Genomic DNA, 17782 nt, shown 5'->3' on the forward strand with positions numbered 1-17782 from the left:
ATTCTTGGCTATATGCTATAAAAATTAAGATCATGAATATATACCTGTTTTCTGATCTATATACTTACTATTATAAAGACTTCTCAGGAAGTAAATCCTATCTACTAAAACAAATTTGCAGCTTCTCCATAATTTAGAGTCTTAAGAAGGTGCCTAGTGAACTGAGAGATTGAGAATTGTCCAGGATTCATAACCAACATGTATCTGGCATAATACATCAGCCTAAGGCTTCTTGATTCCTAGATCACTCTCTTTTCACAGTACTACACTGATTTTCTCATGGTGTTGCTGTATTATTTAGTCCTATCTATCTTATGGCTTGTTTTTTTATATATATATATATATATATATATATATATATATATAGTATAGCTGTAATGAGGGCTTAAACAATAATCGACTTCAATGTGCACTGATTGTATGAATCCAACATTGATTGTGAAGAAAATACGGTAAGGTTAAATGATCACTGTTTGTCTTGCTATCATTTAGCTCTCCTCCAAATTATTTAAATTGTTGAAGACAGCAAAGAAAAATTATTATTAGAGCAGTACCTTTAATTCTCAAAAAACAATATATATAATTTTATGGAGAGTGGCTAAATGAAAAGGTACATAGCATAATTTGCTCTGAATTTCACAGAAAGATAAGAGCATTTAATAAGTATTACTAAGTGTTAGGCACTGCACAAATCACTTGGGATAATGAAAACAAGAAAACAAGATTATCCCTGAACTCGGGGAATCTTTCATTCTAATGGGGGAAAATAAGGCATCAAGGGGAAAAAGAAAAGAGCATTGACATTCCCAGCCCACTGAAGTGAGAGCAAGGTAGCAGGTGTGGAGGAGATGGAGCTTTCTGGTAAGTGACAAGGAAGGGAAGTGAGAAGTCAGCATCATAGCCAATACTTTTGATAACATGGCAGTGTTCATCATTGTGTTTGACCCAGGTTAGAGTCATCCTCAGAGAAACAGATCACCTAGTATATATAGAGAGAGCATATTAGAGAGTGAATTTAGAAGGGAAAACTTGCTGGTCTTTTGTAATGACCTTTTTTTCCCCTTAAAGTTTATTAGCCATCTTTTTATTAATATATTCTAGAGCTTTGCCAGGAAGTGGTCAAACTTAGAGATTCTATGTTTGATGTTTTAAAAAAATTAAATAGTATTTTCTCTTTTTTCATATTTATAACATTTCCCTCCTTCTTCAAGATCTATCAGAGGCCATTGCCCAGTAACTCTCCAGTCACAAAACTTTCCAATGATACAGGAGGTACCTAGAGGTAATGGATTCCTGGGCTTTATCATGCAGAATAATATAGCTACCCCAATATTTGGCTATGATTACCCCAAACTCACCTCCTTTTATATCACTTCCTAATCATGGGCTTTAGACTAACATTTCTTTGCAACTGTTGTCCTGAACTTCCAATTATGTCTGTCCTGGAATGATCATCTTGTTAGCCCAGGGAAGGCATTGAACAAAACTGAATTTTTTTTTTTCCATTTCTTCCCTGATCACAAGCTATCTCTACCTGGTGACTTCCCTGTTTATTTCAACAGTGCTAAATTCTTGCTCAAAAACCTGAGATCACTATTTTTGAGTCCATCTCTGTTCTACCTATCTACATGGGGTCTCAAAAGTTCCTCTGTTTCTTCCTTCAAAATCTATCCTTCCTTTTTATAATAATTTCCTTTCTTATAACTTAATTTTAATAGTAGTTCCTTAACTATTCTAAAGAGGCAATATAATATAATACAGTGTTAGATTTGGATACTATCCATTCATCCTTCTCCTTCTCTCTTTCCTTCTCTCTCTCCCTATCCCTTTCTCTCGCTTTCTCTATGTATATATGTGTACATATAAATATATGTGTTTATGTGTGTATATGTTTGTATTGCTATGTTAATTTATATGATTAAATGTGCATTCTATGTATGTGTATGTGCATATAAAATGTGTGATTTTATATGTATATATGTTTATGTATACATTATGATATGTATAATTATGTATATATGTTTATTTCTGTTTCTCTATACATGTACTTACAAACATATATACAAACATACATTCGTGTGTGTATGTGTGTGTGTGTGTGTGTGTGTAGCCTCGATAGAGTATAAGTTCCTTTAAAAACAAGGATTGTTGTATTTCCACAGCATAGTATTTAAAGCTCGTGTGGATATTTAATAAATGTTAATTAAATCATTGAAGTGAGGAAAACTTGGGTTTTAATCCCATTATATATACTTTCTATATGACTATGGGTCAGTCATTTAACCTCTGAAATGCTTGTAAAGTGGGTATAATAACCTGTACTAATTTCTTAAAGCTTCTATGAGGCTCAAATAAAATAATGTATATAAAGCACTTTGCAAATCATTGAGTGCCATATACATGTCAATTATTGTTAGTATTATTATTATTGCTGTTGTTAGTATTATTACTATTTCCTTCAGTTTCTCTTTAGTTCCTTTTCATCCTATAAGCTATTCCTGAATTTGTCACATCAATGCTTTGAAAAGAAATATTTAGTAGTTTTTCATTGCCTACTAATCTCCCAAATCATAGCCAAATCCCAAGATCTCTTTATACTCTTCTCTGCCATTGTAGTATCTTATAACCTCTGCACTCTACTCAAAAAATTCTATTCTTTCACCATAATCTTCCCTTTGTCTACAAAGCCTCTGCTTGGGTTTTATAGACAGAGATCTGCCCTTTGAAAATCTCTCCATTTTTTAGATCTCAGCCCAGATGATTTACCTTCTAATCAATCCTGATTATTCTGATTATAAATGTTCCCTCTGTGTTTGGAAATCCTATAATATTCATTATATAATATTCACTCACATGAAATTTATCTTATACTGGCTTATATGATTATTTGAATGAAGGTAATATATATGTGTATGTGTGTGTATATGTGTTTATGACACACACACACACACACACACAAGGTAAATACTTCTGGACAAAGTCAGAAGGGATGCAATTCTAACACTAACTCTGTGACTTAAGGCAATTGCTTAATCTTTGAATTTTTATCATTTGTTAAATGATGGTAGTTAGGCTAGGTGGTCTTCACTATCTAAATAGACAGAAATGGTTTCTCATCACATCAATTAGATTATGATCTCCTTGAGGTCAAGAATATTGTTTCATGTACATTTATTTTCTCTATATGAGCCAGCATTGTGCTTCATCCATGAAGAACAAATATTTCTTGCATTAATTGACACATGATATAGAAAACTCTCTCATTCATAGGCTAAATGGAGTTATGAGGAAACAAATACTCAAGAACATTATAGATCATGATGGTATGAGATCTGAGAGGAAGGACTGATCCCAAATTTCACTGGGTATATTTGAAAGTTTTATCTAATCCATATCCATGAGGTACATCTTAATACTTATCTCTAGTGATCTCAAGAATTATTTTTTCTCTTTTCTTTTGTTTTTAAATTTCTTTTCCTTTGATGAAAGCATTCCATGAAATCATTATATTTTGCCTCAGGATTTGTAGGCACTTTAACAAAATTTTAAAAACAACATGTCTTAGTGATACCAATTATTTCAAAGATTATTGCTTAGAAAATTCAAAAGAAGAGAGAACATCTGAAACATTTGAGATATAATCACTCACTTTCCTTAAGCAAGAATTCAATGATCTCTATTGAAAAAATGGGTAATTGACAACCTGCTATCTGAAAATATTTGTCTTTTACATCTTTTTTCTGGTTCTCTCCAACTCTATTACCAGCAAATGTCAATGAACAAAGAAAGTTCAGTGGACATATTTCTTTTATTAAAAAAAAAAAAAACATTATATACTTCATGGGCTGCCATGGAATTTTTGTATTTGGTTTTTAAATTATCACACAATTATCATACATTTGAGTATCTGTGACATGAATTATTAGATGCACTTGAAATCAGAGTTGAATCAAAAAGATTAATTCCATATACTAATAGATTTTTAAAAGGGAAATTAACAAGCATTTATTAAGAACCCATTATGTACAGGAATTGTGCTAAGTGGTTTTGTAAATATTATCTCTTTATCCTCAAAAAATATCTGTTATCTCATCTTATAATCGAAGCAACTGAAATAGACTTTCCCAGGATTACTCAGCTAGTAAGTTGTCTGAGGCTAGATTTAAATCCAAGTATTCCTTACTCCAGACCCAGGGCTTTATCCACTGAGATACCTAGCTGATTAAAAAATGAACAGTGCATTATATAGACATTTTACTTTTGGATATATGCACACATTCTTCTTCTATTTTATAGATAGATAGATGGATGTGCAAAGGTATATATACACATATGTGTATATAGACTATTGTACCTATATGTATATATTATATGTACCCACAAGTTATATTATGCATATACAAGTATGCAGGTATATAATGTGTATGTTCAATATATGTATTTCTAGATATATATATACATGTATATCTATACACATATCCACACATATATATGCATAAGCATATATGTGTGGAGAGTGAAAGATCAATGTATATCTTTCAATCTATGTATCAATGGAACTATACCTGTGATTTCACTGATATAGAGAATTTTTGGATAAAGAAACTTCTTTGGTTAAATCATGGTGGCGCTTTCTTTGAAAAATACAATTTTAATAATTTTCCTTGAGATTGAGAGGTTGTGACTTGCTCAGTATCAAATGGATTCTCCTGACTTTGAGGTTGGATCTCTATGCATCCATTAGAGCTAGCTCTCATTTATATTCATAACTACATCTTTATTGATATATTTATGTATATATATATGTGTGTGTGTGTGTGTGTGTGTGTGAGTGTATGTGCATATATCACATATAACTTTATAATTTACATAATGAAATGAAACTTGTAAACAATGGTAATATTGCATTACTTATCTGGAATTTTGTATAGTATGGAGTGACCATATTATTGTCGAAATTATGTGATTGTTTTAGCATGTCTTATAAGAAATTATCTTAGATAGGAACTAAAGTGGCTGTTCCTTATAAAAAATTGAGGATTACAAAGTGTATTTCTTTGGGAGAAAAAGTACTCTGTGTGTGTATATGTATGTTTGTATTATTATTTTCCAGAGGTCTCATTTGGAAGTCTTCTGATCCACAACCAGTACCCTCCTTTATTTTCCCCATTACTTAAAATTTTTGTGTACCTCTTTGGTCCTTCTGTGTACCCCTTTACATTACTAGCACAGAGTTGTTGCTTATGACCGTGCTATGATCAACAGACCAAAAAAAAGAAAAAAATACTGGATGGTTGGGGTGATCATTTCAGCCAAATTAGAGTATTCTTTGGATCACTACTTGGTCAGTTCTGTTACTGCATAATTACTTACTAATTTAACACAAACTTCCAAAGTAATTATGCCATGGCTATGAATACGGTTTTAGTAAGTTCTTTTGGTTACTTATGTTAAAAAAGACTACAGAGTTCCTATAGAATAAAAAGAATTGAAGTTGATGCTCAATAGTGTATATATATTTTCATTCCAGGGGCTCTTTTCCATCTCTGAACAATTTTCTTCCTTTCAGAGTTGTCTCAGTTATCAAAATCTTATTGCTGTCATTTCACATCTGCTGCCCAGAGGAATGGTTTCTTGCTTTGTACTATCCATTGTTTCCTGTGAATTTATAGTATTTGCCTATCTACCTAAATCTTTGACTATCTAAGCTATGTAATCATAATGCCGGGTCTTTTAGCCTTCTGATAGGCATCTGCTTTGCTGGTATTTTTGCCCCACAGCATGCTGTTATCCAACATATTTTTAATACTGTTACTTGGTTTTTTGCTTTAATATTTCACCTTGTCTTTTGAGTTTTTAAAATATTTTACACAAGGGGTTTTGGTTGTTCAGACATTTTTCAGCCATGTCCAACTCTGTGTGACCTCATTTGAAATTTTCTTGGGAAAAATAATAGAGTAGTTTGTCATTTCCTTTTCCATATCATATTATAAAAGAGGAACTGAAGCAAATGGGGTTAAGTGTCTTGCCCAGGATCATATGGCTAGTCAGTCAGTGTTTGAGGCCAGACTTGTACTCAGGAAGATGAATCTTCATGACACTAAATCCAGATTTCCCCTCTACTGCACCAGCCAACTCCCCTCCAAACTTCACAAAGACTGGAAAATAACAAAATGGCATAGATAAGAGAAAAATAGAACTAACCTAAAGCAAACATTATTCACTTTGAAATGCACAATATTTTTCTTTCTTGAAGCAAATGTTGCCTTCTTCATCATTCTAATAGATAATAGTTAAATTAAATTTGCTTATGCTGACTAAAGAATAAAACAAAAGACAATAGGAAAACAAATGATTTATTTAAAAGTTACGCATCAGGACAGATCTAGATTGAGACACTGACATAAAATTACAAGAGAAAAATGACATTTCTATCTTTGAAATTTCTAAAAGAAAAGAGCTTTTGTTTTTCCAATATATGCAAAATTAAGAGTATTGTTTTAGAATTCTTCACAATCCCATTCCCTTGTATTGGGGCAGCTAGATGCTACAGTGGATAGAGTGCTGGACATGAAGTTAAAAATCTGTGTTCAAATCTGGCCTTTTGACAGTACTTATGTGACTCTGGGCAAGTCATTTAACCTTATTTGCCTCAGTTTCCTCATCTACAAATGAGCTGGAGAAGGAAATGAGAAATCACTCCAACATCTTTGCCCAAAAAAACTCCAAATGGAACCATGAAGAATCTCTCTCTCTCTCTCTCTCTCTCTCTCTCTCTCAATCTCTCTCTCTCTCTCTCTCTCTCTCTCTCTCTCTCACACACACACACACACACACCTTTCAGTTGAATACAGAAAGCTTCACAGTATAGAGACAAATATCATACTTGAGAGACAAGTTCATTTTCATAGCTCCATTCTTAATGAATTTTTAATTTAGGTAACAATTAAGCCATTCAGAATATAAGCTAATAATGATAATTCTGCACATTAAAGCACAAAAGGTGGTGCCATAATTTTCTTAATTTGAGAATTTATTAGCATTTAATAAATCAACAACTGCCAGCTATCAAGTAGAAGAAATGAATATGGACTTTTTTTTTCTCTTCTTTTCTCTTCTTCTCTTTTTCTCTTCTTAAGAAATTAATAGTTTATTGTAACTTCAGAACTTCAATTAAAATGATGGATTGATCAAAAAGCACATTACTCAAGCAATCTGAATTATAAATGTAAGTCCAGGTATCTATAATCATATGCTGGGGCATTTCCAAAGTAAATTTCTATGTCTCACAACTCTTAGTACTGCATGTTCAATAAAGAAGATTGATTTGTTCTTTGGGGCCATGAGTTTTTGGAAACTATATAGCTTATGTTAATTTTATGTGAATTGTGATGGACTGAAAAAGCCAGGTTTCTAGTGGAAAGATTTTATGCCTGAGTGTATTGGAACATGTGCACGTACCTTTATGCTTTTGTTTTTTCTCATGTTTTTTTTTTTTTTCTTCTATTCTTCAGGAATTCTTTAATACTTCAAGGATAAGTACCCAATGGTACAGATAATCCCTCTACTAAAGCAGATAGACCTATAACTTAATCATTGAAAAATTGCTGTTGCCAAAAGTTCATTATCCTGTGGCCACTCTGGTCATGAGTCTGTCTGAATTAAATTAGACTAGCCTTCAGGCATGAGCCATACAATTTGTCATGAAATTTCTATCAATCAATCAACAAGAATTTATTTGCTATGTATCAGGCACTATGCTAAGATGTAGAACTAATATATATATACATACATACATACATATATATATATACATACACATACATACATATATATATATACATACACATACATACATATATATATATACATACACACACATATATATATATATATATATATATATATATATATATATATATAAAGTGGTTCATGTTCTCAGGGAACTTTCATTTCACTGGGGGAGACAAGCAGATTAGGTATCTGGAGGAAATAGGAAAAACCTCATCAAAGGATTGGAATTTGAATTGAATCTTGGATGTGATGGTAAGAAGGAAGAATATTCCATGCCCATGCTAAGGTATGAGAATGGAAGGTGAAGCATTAAGTGTAAATAAGAGCATCACCTGAATGAGAAATAATGCATAATAATCCTGGAAGAGTAGGTTTTGGGGAAGTTATGAAATGCTTTCAAAGTCAAACATAAGAGTTTAGATACAATCCCAGAAGAGAGGCTCTATTATAATGGTAATAACTAACAATGGAGCATTTTAAGGTTTACATAGTACTTTATAAGTATTACTTTCTTTGATATTCATAATTCTGTGAGGTATTTACCATTATTATTCATACTTTACAAATAAGGAAATTGAGGCAGACAGAGGTTAAATGACTTGCGTGGGTTTACACACTAATAGAGTCTAAAATTCTCCTTGGACTCCTAAATCCAGATCCAAAAATCTACCCATTGCATTGCTTATCTTGCTGGCTAATACTAATGACATATATTATATTACAGATCCCCCTTGCAGTATATAAGCCTGTGCTCAAGCCTATGGATCCCTTCTCAGAATTAAGTTTTTAAATGTAGGACATTAAAAACATAGAATTATAAAGGAAATTGTAGTTTATTAAGCAGGGAAGTGACATGGTTGAACCTATGTTTTAGGAATATGATTTTGGCAGCTTTCTGGGGAGTAGATTGGGAAGGAAAGAGCCGAAGTAGGGATATCAGTTAGGAGGCCATTATAATTGTTCAAGGGAGAGGTGTTGAGGGTCTGAATTAAGAGGGATAGTCACATAGATGGAGACTAGAGGATAGATATAAGAGATGTCATTGAGGTAACTTAAACAAGACTTTGCAAATGATTGACAAAATAGGTCAAAGAAGAGTAGGAATTAGGTATGACTCCAAAATGGCAAAACCTGATGCCTAGAAACATGGAGACTTCTTGTCTTCCAGATGTTGCACTCCACTGATAGTGCATTCAAAAGCCTTTGTAGGGAGTGGAACAATGATTAGCATTGAACTTGGAGTCTAGAAAACCTGAGATCACATCCTGCCTCAGATACTTCCTTATTGTATGGCCCTAGGAAAGTAATTTAATTGCTCTGTTTTAGGGATAATACTACACAGTACTTGTCAGGATCAAAGAGATATAGCATATTCTTTAATAATTTGCTCTATAAGCCTTTAAGTTGTCATTCTTACCAAATCCAAGCTCCCCTTCATGACCCAAGGAGGCATTATATTGACTATTTTCTTATTCTATTTTCCTTTCATTCAAAATTTTTCCCAAATGTAACTTTTTAGGATCATTCTTAAATAGAACAAAGAAAAAACTTATTCAGGTGTCAAAAATTTAATGAAAATTCAAAAAATTATGTGGCATCTGTTGTTTTACTGTTTAGTTTAATTTGAGGATGCATTTCACATGTTAAAATAATGTGAAAAATGATTTATCAAAATAGTTGTGTTATATAGTATCTCATTGCAATGAGATAGTATATAACAAAGCAATGAGATACTTCTGGTCTTTGAATGACAATCTTTCAATTCCTTCTTGTCCCAATCTGTACCAACTTCAATTCTATTCTTCTGTCAAAACTAACTCCTTCTCTCTTAGTCGTTTCCCTCTCTCTGTGTGCGTGTCTTTCTGTGTCTATGTCTCAGTGTCTCTCTGAGTCTGTCTCTCTGCCTATCTGTGTCTCTGTGTCTGTCTGTTTGTCTGTCTCTCTTTCTCTATCTCTCTCTCCTGGCATTGTGCAAGATAAAAGATGATCATCTAAAATGCCAATCAGAACTAACTTGTTAATGTATTCTGTCTCCTAGAATGAGTAACCTCAAGTCATTCTGTTTACAATACCTCCACCCAAACATGCAGTTTAAAATGTTGTCAATTTTGTATCTACCTGACTAGTATATGTGTCTAGCTTTATTATAGCATTTTACCTAAGGCTGTTTTTTTTTTTTTTAATCTACCTTAGTTTACATAGTATTGACTATTTATAAGCTAATATGTAGTGATGCCTTGTGGAAAATAAAACAGTGAAATTTTAAAGTATAAATCATTCCATTTTTTCTCCAAATAAAATTTTGAGATTTATGTATCTGTCTTTGTGACCTCAGTCACATATAGATATAATAAGATTAATTTTAACTCTGATGTTTGTTTCAGAGTATTTTGTTCCTGATCATGTCCCTGCTTACTGGTCATAATGATTATTTTCCTAACTATATTTCTATATATTATTTTCTCATCCTGAGAAGCAATGTAAACTAATGTATAGCTAGCTCAGTATCCAAAAGAACTCAATTTTAATTTTGACTATGACATAGTGCCTGGATAGGCCTTGACAAATCAATTAATCTTCAAATGACTCATGCAGTCCTCTAGGACTATAAATTGCAGAATGTTTTCCAATATGCATTGGTAGACAGAAATTTACCCACCAAGAGTTTCCTGCATCTCCATTCCCCTGTTCAGACTTCTTTCTGATATTTCTTCATCTCTATTTAGATTTATTCACCTCCTTCACCCCACATAAAAGAAACCTCAAAAGATAAATAAGGTTATTGTGGATTGTCAAACAATCTTCTAAAGGGTGGTTTTACCCAAACACTGTTTTCCTAAATTATTGTTTCATATAAGGAATCATAAGGGAGGTAAGTGAACTTTAGCTCTGTTCATCATTCTGAGATACAAGAAGTGGGTTTCAATTATATTTAAAAATAAGTAAAATACAAGGCCCTAACTTCAGCTATGCCAACAAACAGAAAGTAACAAGTTTCAATTCATGGTAGCAGATGGATTTGCCTATGTCTTTATAAGATCTATTTTCTATTACAATTACACAGTTCTGGCCTATACTAAGTGATTGTAATTTCCTGTTGAGTTACAATCGGAACATAGGGATCAGAATGAAATTGACACCATACCCCCAACTTTAAAAGTTCCCAACTCTTGAGATTAGGCCATATCCATATTTTATTTTTGAATGTTAATGTTTGCTTTGGGACCATTACACTATCAAATATATTCATAGGGATGTAGGTAATACTTATCCATCTCCTTAATAGCTTCCTATTTGAGGAGGCTGGCTCTGCATGTTCTAATACTTATTACTTATGCAACATTCCTCTTTTTCAAAGCCCTCTGCAGAAATTAAGGGCAAGTCTGCACAAAAAAACAGTAACTATGAAAAATGTTTTCTAGTTCTAGAACATTACACACACACAGCTTCTACATAATAAATAATCACACTCTTTTTAACTCTCCTTGCTCCATTCTTATCAGGGTTTGAGCTGTGAAAGGCACCCCTCTGAGAAGTATTTATTTACTCTGTAGTTAAGTCTATCCTATGCAAAATTTGGCTTCTTTTGAGATTAAGCCAAGAGTAGTTTTAAAAGAGAACAAGAGGGTTTCTCCTCCCACAACATTACAGGAATACTGAAAAGCTTTGTACAGTGAATAGAAATGTATCCCTACTCATAAACAGTCTTATTACTCATGAGCTTTATTTCTGTGTTACAGAAAATTAAATTATATTTCCCTGCTGAACTTATTTGCTCCATCTCAACTTAGTAGGCACTCTTTATAATTCAGTTTTATCAAGAAATTCTCTAGTACCTGTTTCCTGTCAAGATCCTGGCTCATCAATCATGTGAATGAATGGTTCAATTCAAGTACCAACATTCATTAAGTGCCTATTATGGACCATGCAGTGTGGATAGCATTACAAAGACGCAGATAAAGACACTGATCACACCTTCTCACTTCTGGATATTTTTCTGTCTGTTTCTCACTAGAGGTTGTTCAGTTATGAGAAAAAGGAAATTGTGTGGTCAGAAACATACTGAGAAAGGAAAATGGGAGATTTTTACATAGAGGTTGGATGACACTTATCAAATGTTATAAAAAGGATTTATTAGTCTGTTATATCAGCTTAAGTTGATCTCTCAGGTGCCTTTATAATTCTTAGTTTCTGTTATTCAATAGAAATTCTAAGTCATATAAAAAATACCTTGACTCATCCTGGTAGTAAAAAAGGACAAAGGGAAAGGATGCTGGAATAATATATTAGTGCCTACTATGTGCGAGACACTGTGTTAAGTACTTGATAAATACCAGAGTCTTCAAATTATAGGACAGTATATATATATTTACTGTATTTAGGTTTCTGGAGAAATTCTTGCTTTAAAGAAATGGATGATTAGTGCCTACATTAGGCAAGTGTTGATTACAAATATTTTAAACAGGACTACTAAACTAGTAGATGCTGTGGATGTTGTTAGTGGTTCAATATCAATATAGCTGAAGCATTGCTGAGGTATGTCTCCTTAAAGTTTATTAAATAGAAACTGATCTTTTGTCTAGTATGATTATAGTGGGGATGCTATTGGTATATAGTTTGTCTTAGATGGCTGTTTGTTTTCAACTCACAAAGTTTGTAAGTCAGAGATTTTGTATTTCTATGAATGCTGAGTTAGGAAAACTCATCTATTTTCTTAGTTCAAGTTTGGCTTCAGACACTCACTACCTGTGTGATCCTAGGCAAGTCACTTAGCCCTGTTTGTCTCAGTTTCTTCATCTATAAAATGAATTGAAGAAAAAATGGCAAACCATTCCAATATCTTTGCCAATATCTTTTGGCTAAATGGCATCATGAAGAGTCATACACAACTGAAATGACCAAGCAACAACAAACTATTTTCAAAGTCACAAAAGGAATTAAGACAAATATAGACTTGGGTGGTTTTGCTCTATCATATTGATTTTGAGAGAGGAAAAAAGGGGGAAGTGAAAATGAAAAATCTTGAGGAAGAAATTAGGAAAAAGTAGAAATTGATCATTTATATAAATGGCACATGCAAGGAAATGAGTATGCAAATGTGGAGAAAAATGTGTGTGTTTGTGGGGAAAAGAGGCAGAAATTCATGAAACTCATGCTCATTTGATCCAACAAAAAAGAAAGATTGAATATATGAAGAAAGAGGCAGGGGGAGGAGGGGAGGGAGAAAGAGAGAGAGAGAGAGAGAGAGAGAGAGAGAGAGAGAAAGAGAGAGAGAGATTTTTCATATAAGTACTTTAAACTCAATAGATAAGGGGGAAAGGGAATGTCAAAAGGAAGATAGTCACACAAGTAAGCAAAATACAAGGTTTTGGAGGGGGAATTATAAAAAGGGAATCTAAAAAGTGAGATAAGATGTAAAAGAAACAAAATTAGGGATATCTACATATTTCATTAAAAAAAAGATCAGATAAATATTTAGAATGCACCTTAAAAAATTAATAAAACAGTAAATCAGAAAAATCCAAACACAAAAATGATTAAAATCAAAGAAAAAAATAAAAATAAACAAATTTGAAACCAAAACAAAACAGTGAATTGATAAATAAAAATAAGAGCTGATTTTTGAAGGAACCTTTAAATAAACTGATTTTTTTTTTTACTTAATGAAACCCATGCTGCCAGTTTGAAAAAAAATGAGAAAGGATAAATTGCAACAACTAAGGCAGAGAAATAAATGAAATGTCAACTCAACTGATAAATGAAATAGATTAGTATTTACAAAATATATAATATCCTAATTAGTAGAACAAAAAAACAGATGATTTAAATAACTCATTTTCAAGAAAAAAAATTGTACAAGCTATAAATATTATAAGGAGGAAAAAAATCAGGACCAGATGGATTTATAAGCAAGCCTTATCAAATATTCAAAGAACAATTAATAACAATATTATATAAACTCTGCAGAAATAGGAAAGAACAGAAGTCAAATTCTATCTGTGATCAAATATGATCTTATTATCTAAGAGATATGAGAATGAGACAAAAAAGAGGAATATAAATGAATATTTTTAACGAATATCACCAAAAAAAATTTTAATTAAGACATTAGCTAAGAGGGTATAGCACCATATGAAAACTATGATACTCTATGACTAAGTTGAATTTATGCCAGGAATTCAAGATTGGTTTCATATAGAAAATGATAAACAAAATAGGCCATATTAATAAAAAGAACAACAGAAATCATAGATTATACAAGTAGATACAGAAAAAATTTTTTGACAAAATTCAACACATTTCTTATAAAAAACAACAACAACAACAACAAATAAACACTGGAAAGCATTGATGTGGGTCTAGTGGTAGAGAATTGAGGTAGAATCCCCTCTGGTTGTCACAGTTCCAATGTGAAAGAATTCACAAACCCAAAATCTGAATGTGGCAAGAAAAGGAATTTTTATTGGCACTGAGAAGCCACCTTTGTTAGGAAGACAGACTTTTTAGTGGTAAAAGGTCCTGTCAGGGAAAATGGCTGAGAAAAGGGTATCTTCACAGTGGGTAAGAGTCCTGGCAGGCAGCTCTGCTAAGAAGAAAGCTTCTTGACAAAACATAATTCTACTTCAGTCTTCTGAAGAGATTTGTAGTTCAAAATTGTCTTTTTATAAGAAGTCTGAGGCTGGGGCTTCTATTCAATGCCCCTAGGCTTAGATAAGATAAGATTTCTTATCTTGGAGTTTCAAGCCACTTGATAGTAATATCAGGTCAAGGTCTCCATCTGAATGAGACCACTTATGTTCAAGCTACTGGGAGTGGTCCTAGGTTAATCTTCAACTCAATAGAGGGTGCAGCTAGTTCCCACCAAAATTTCTAATGAAAAGAAACCACTTGACTACCCTGAAGGGTGAGTTTCTGTCAGAGGAGAGTTTTAAAGTTCACCCCCATCATTTTTCAGGGTTCACGTCCATCAACATCAGATTAAGTGGATCTTTCCTTGGTATAGTAAATAATATCTATGTAAAATGAGAGTTAGTATTATTTCAATATTTAAGAGACCTTTTTCAGTAAGATTAGGGATAAAGCCAGAATGAATGGTGTCTTGATATTTAATAAAAATTTAGAAATTCTAATTGTAGTAATAGGGAAAAAAGAGAGAGGGGGCATGTACAAAGAGGACAGTAAAGTATAACTTTTTTGAAAATATGATGATTGACATATGAAGAACAGTAAAATAGCAGCTTACCAAAAAAACAAAAACAAAAACAAAAAACAAACACTCCAAATCATCTGTAATTCTGTATATGTCTTATGACCTATAAGTGCTAGTATTTAGCTTATACTACAAAGAGAGCAAAGAAACAGGGGGAACAATCCATATATTTAAAAATAACTGTTGGAATTTTTTTTTTGTTAGAATAATTGGAAACAAAGTGGGTACCCATCCCACTTAAGAAATGGTTGAATGTAATGGGATGTTATATCATTGCAATAAATGATAAAAAGAATAGCTTCAGAGAAATCTGGGGAGACTAATGAAAAGATGCAGAATGAAGTAAGTGTTTAATTATACTTATTTGTTCACAAGAGAGGGTTTTCTTTTCCTTTTGTTTGGAAGTGGAAAGGTAAGGTAAGGACTTAGAAACAGTAATGAAGCACCTGCCCCTTCATTCTGAAAAAAAAAAAAGAAAAGAAAAGAAAAGAAGAGCATAATTAATTCATTAAAAAAGAGAACATTGAGAAACATTGAAATTCAGAGTGGAACATAGACAACACAGTTCCCACAGTGTTGAAATATTTTTAAATTTGAGTAATGCTTTCAAAAGCCCAGTCTATATGTGTTACTGTTTCATATTAAATCATATTTTTAAATTTGTTTTTCTTTACAGAATTTTTTTTTTACTATTTATCAGGTTCATATTAATAAAACAACTTTTAAAAACAGTAATCATTTCTCTAGAAATAACTGCTCCAAGAATAGGAACAAGTTTTCAAAAGAAGAAATGCAAGCTATCAACAACCATATGGAAAGTTCCAAATCAGTTATTTAAAAAAGAAAAGAAAACTAAAAGAACTTTGAGGTTTTCCTTAATATGCATCATATTGATAAAGATGATAAAAGACAAAAATTACCAAAAATACTTCCTTGGTTATAACTAGCATTGTACGATACTGTCTTTGTTGTCTTCTTAACCCTTCAGGATTTACTCTCAGTGGTTTTTCCTTAAATTGAAAACTACATTTCTTTTTCTTCATTTTGTGATTTTCTGTATTGCTTATCTTGTTTTACCTAAGATTTCTCATATTTCAAATTGATTCTCTCCTTTTTCTTCAGGACACCTACATGCATTCTCCATTAATTATAGGAAACATACTTTGTCTTTTGGGTTTAGAAGAGAGAAATATCTCCCTGTTTCTTTCATATTTCCATTTCTTCTCACTTCTTTTGTTCACGTTGACATTTTCCAAGAAATAATAACTGGTTTCTTAGCCATGAGGAGTTTATATGGCTACTGGAAGGTCAGGTTTCTAGTAAGTCAGTATGAGATAAAATAGTTCCTTCTGGGGTATTCGGCTGTGGTTGTTCATCAAAAATACTCTCGTCTCTTGCTCTTTACCCTATTTGGAGGAGTATACAACTGAACATGATTGGACTGTATCTCATATTGAACTAATTTGATTTCCTATAGAGAAAGATTCTTCCACTCTTCCTTTTCCTTACTGGATAAATTAAAGACATATAGACTCTATTTCTGCCTCAAGGGTGGGAGAATCAGGTTAAATTATATGATTCTATTTTTACTGGAAAGATGAGGGAGGTTTCTCACAAGTTATGTAAAGGACTTCATTTTGGAGCGAGTGAGAGGTGATTGTTACTTCATTTGAAATACTATTTTTATGTAGTGGCATGAAATTTCAAAGTCATTTTATAAATTTATTTGAAAGTATAAAATTGAAAGTTAAATGCATTCTAAAAGTTTGCAGAAAATATATTGAAATGATGTGCAGTACTATTAGGGGAATTAAATAGAAAGACTAAAAAATGAAGTCATTAATCTTTTAAATGTGAAAAATAGGAGTGGATGTCTGTTTAAAGCAACCCCAAAGAAACCATCACTAGTGAATCAGAGCATTATAATTTTGGATAAATGAAGAATCTCAGGAGTTTGAAAGCTTGAGAAAAAAGAACCAGGAAAAATTTCTGTCTTTGACTTTCAGCTTGGTACATACCCAGGGCTTATTTCAATACCATTATTGATTTCTGATGTTTATCAGATAGGTTCCACAATGGTTAGCGCTCTGGGCTTAGCATATGGAAGAGCCAATTTGAAATCTGCCTCAAATATTTACTAGCTATGTTATTCTGGGTGCATCACCAAATTACTTAACCTCTGTCTCTCTTTCCTCAACCATAAAATGGGGATAATAATAGTACCTCCTTCGCATCGTTGTTGAGAGGATTAAATGAGATAATATTTATAATGTTTAACAAGTGTCTGATATGTAGTAAGCATTGCATTAAGCACTTTATAAATGTTTTTTCTTTCCTTTTATCCTTTTAAACAAAACAGAACACTAAAAACTGCATTATGAAGCAATACTCCCACAACATACAAATTCTTTTTGCAATTCATTACAATGGAATAATAGTGTAAGATCAGTGAAGAAAACATTTCAGACCCATATGAAGACTATAATTCTTTGTTAAGAGATGCTTTAATGTGGAACAGGCTATGAGCTTATGCCACTAACAGTAGCTGATGCCTTAACCATGCATAGCTGGAGGTTGAGACCATATGCTGTTTTCAACTGATCTAACAAATTCTAATTTTTTTTCTGTTCCTTTGAAATCAAGCCCTTGAAAAAAGATGGACTCTGTTTTGTTCATGGATAAAACTGTTTCCCAGGAAGTACTCACAAGATGCTAGATCTAGATGGGAACTTATAAGCCTTCCTACTCCAACTCCCTCATTAAAAAGATAAGTATATA

General features: G+C 32.4%; 1 protein-coding gene across 1 annotated transcript in view; it reads left to right on the plus strand.

The window, feature by feature from the left end:
* Positions 1-17782, plus strand: part of BANK1 (B cell scaffold protein with ankyrin repeats 1) — a 185468-nt gene that overhangs the window by 38928 nt on the left and 128758 nt on the right. The window lies entirely within an intron of this gene.

This window comes from Sarcophilus harrisii, chromosome 6 (assembly GCF_902635505.1).
Source record: "Sarcophilus harrisii chromosome 6, mSarHar1.11, whole genome shotgun sequence".
Taxonomy (NCBI): Eukaryota; Metazoa; Chordata; class Mammalia; order Dasyuromorphia; family Dasyuridae; genus Sarcophilus; species Sarcophilus harrisii.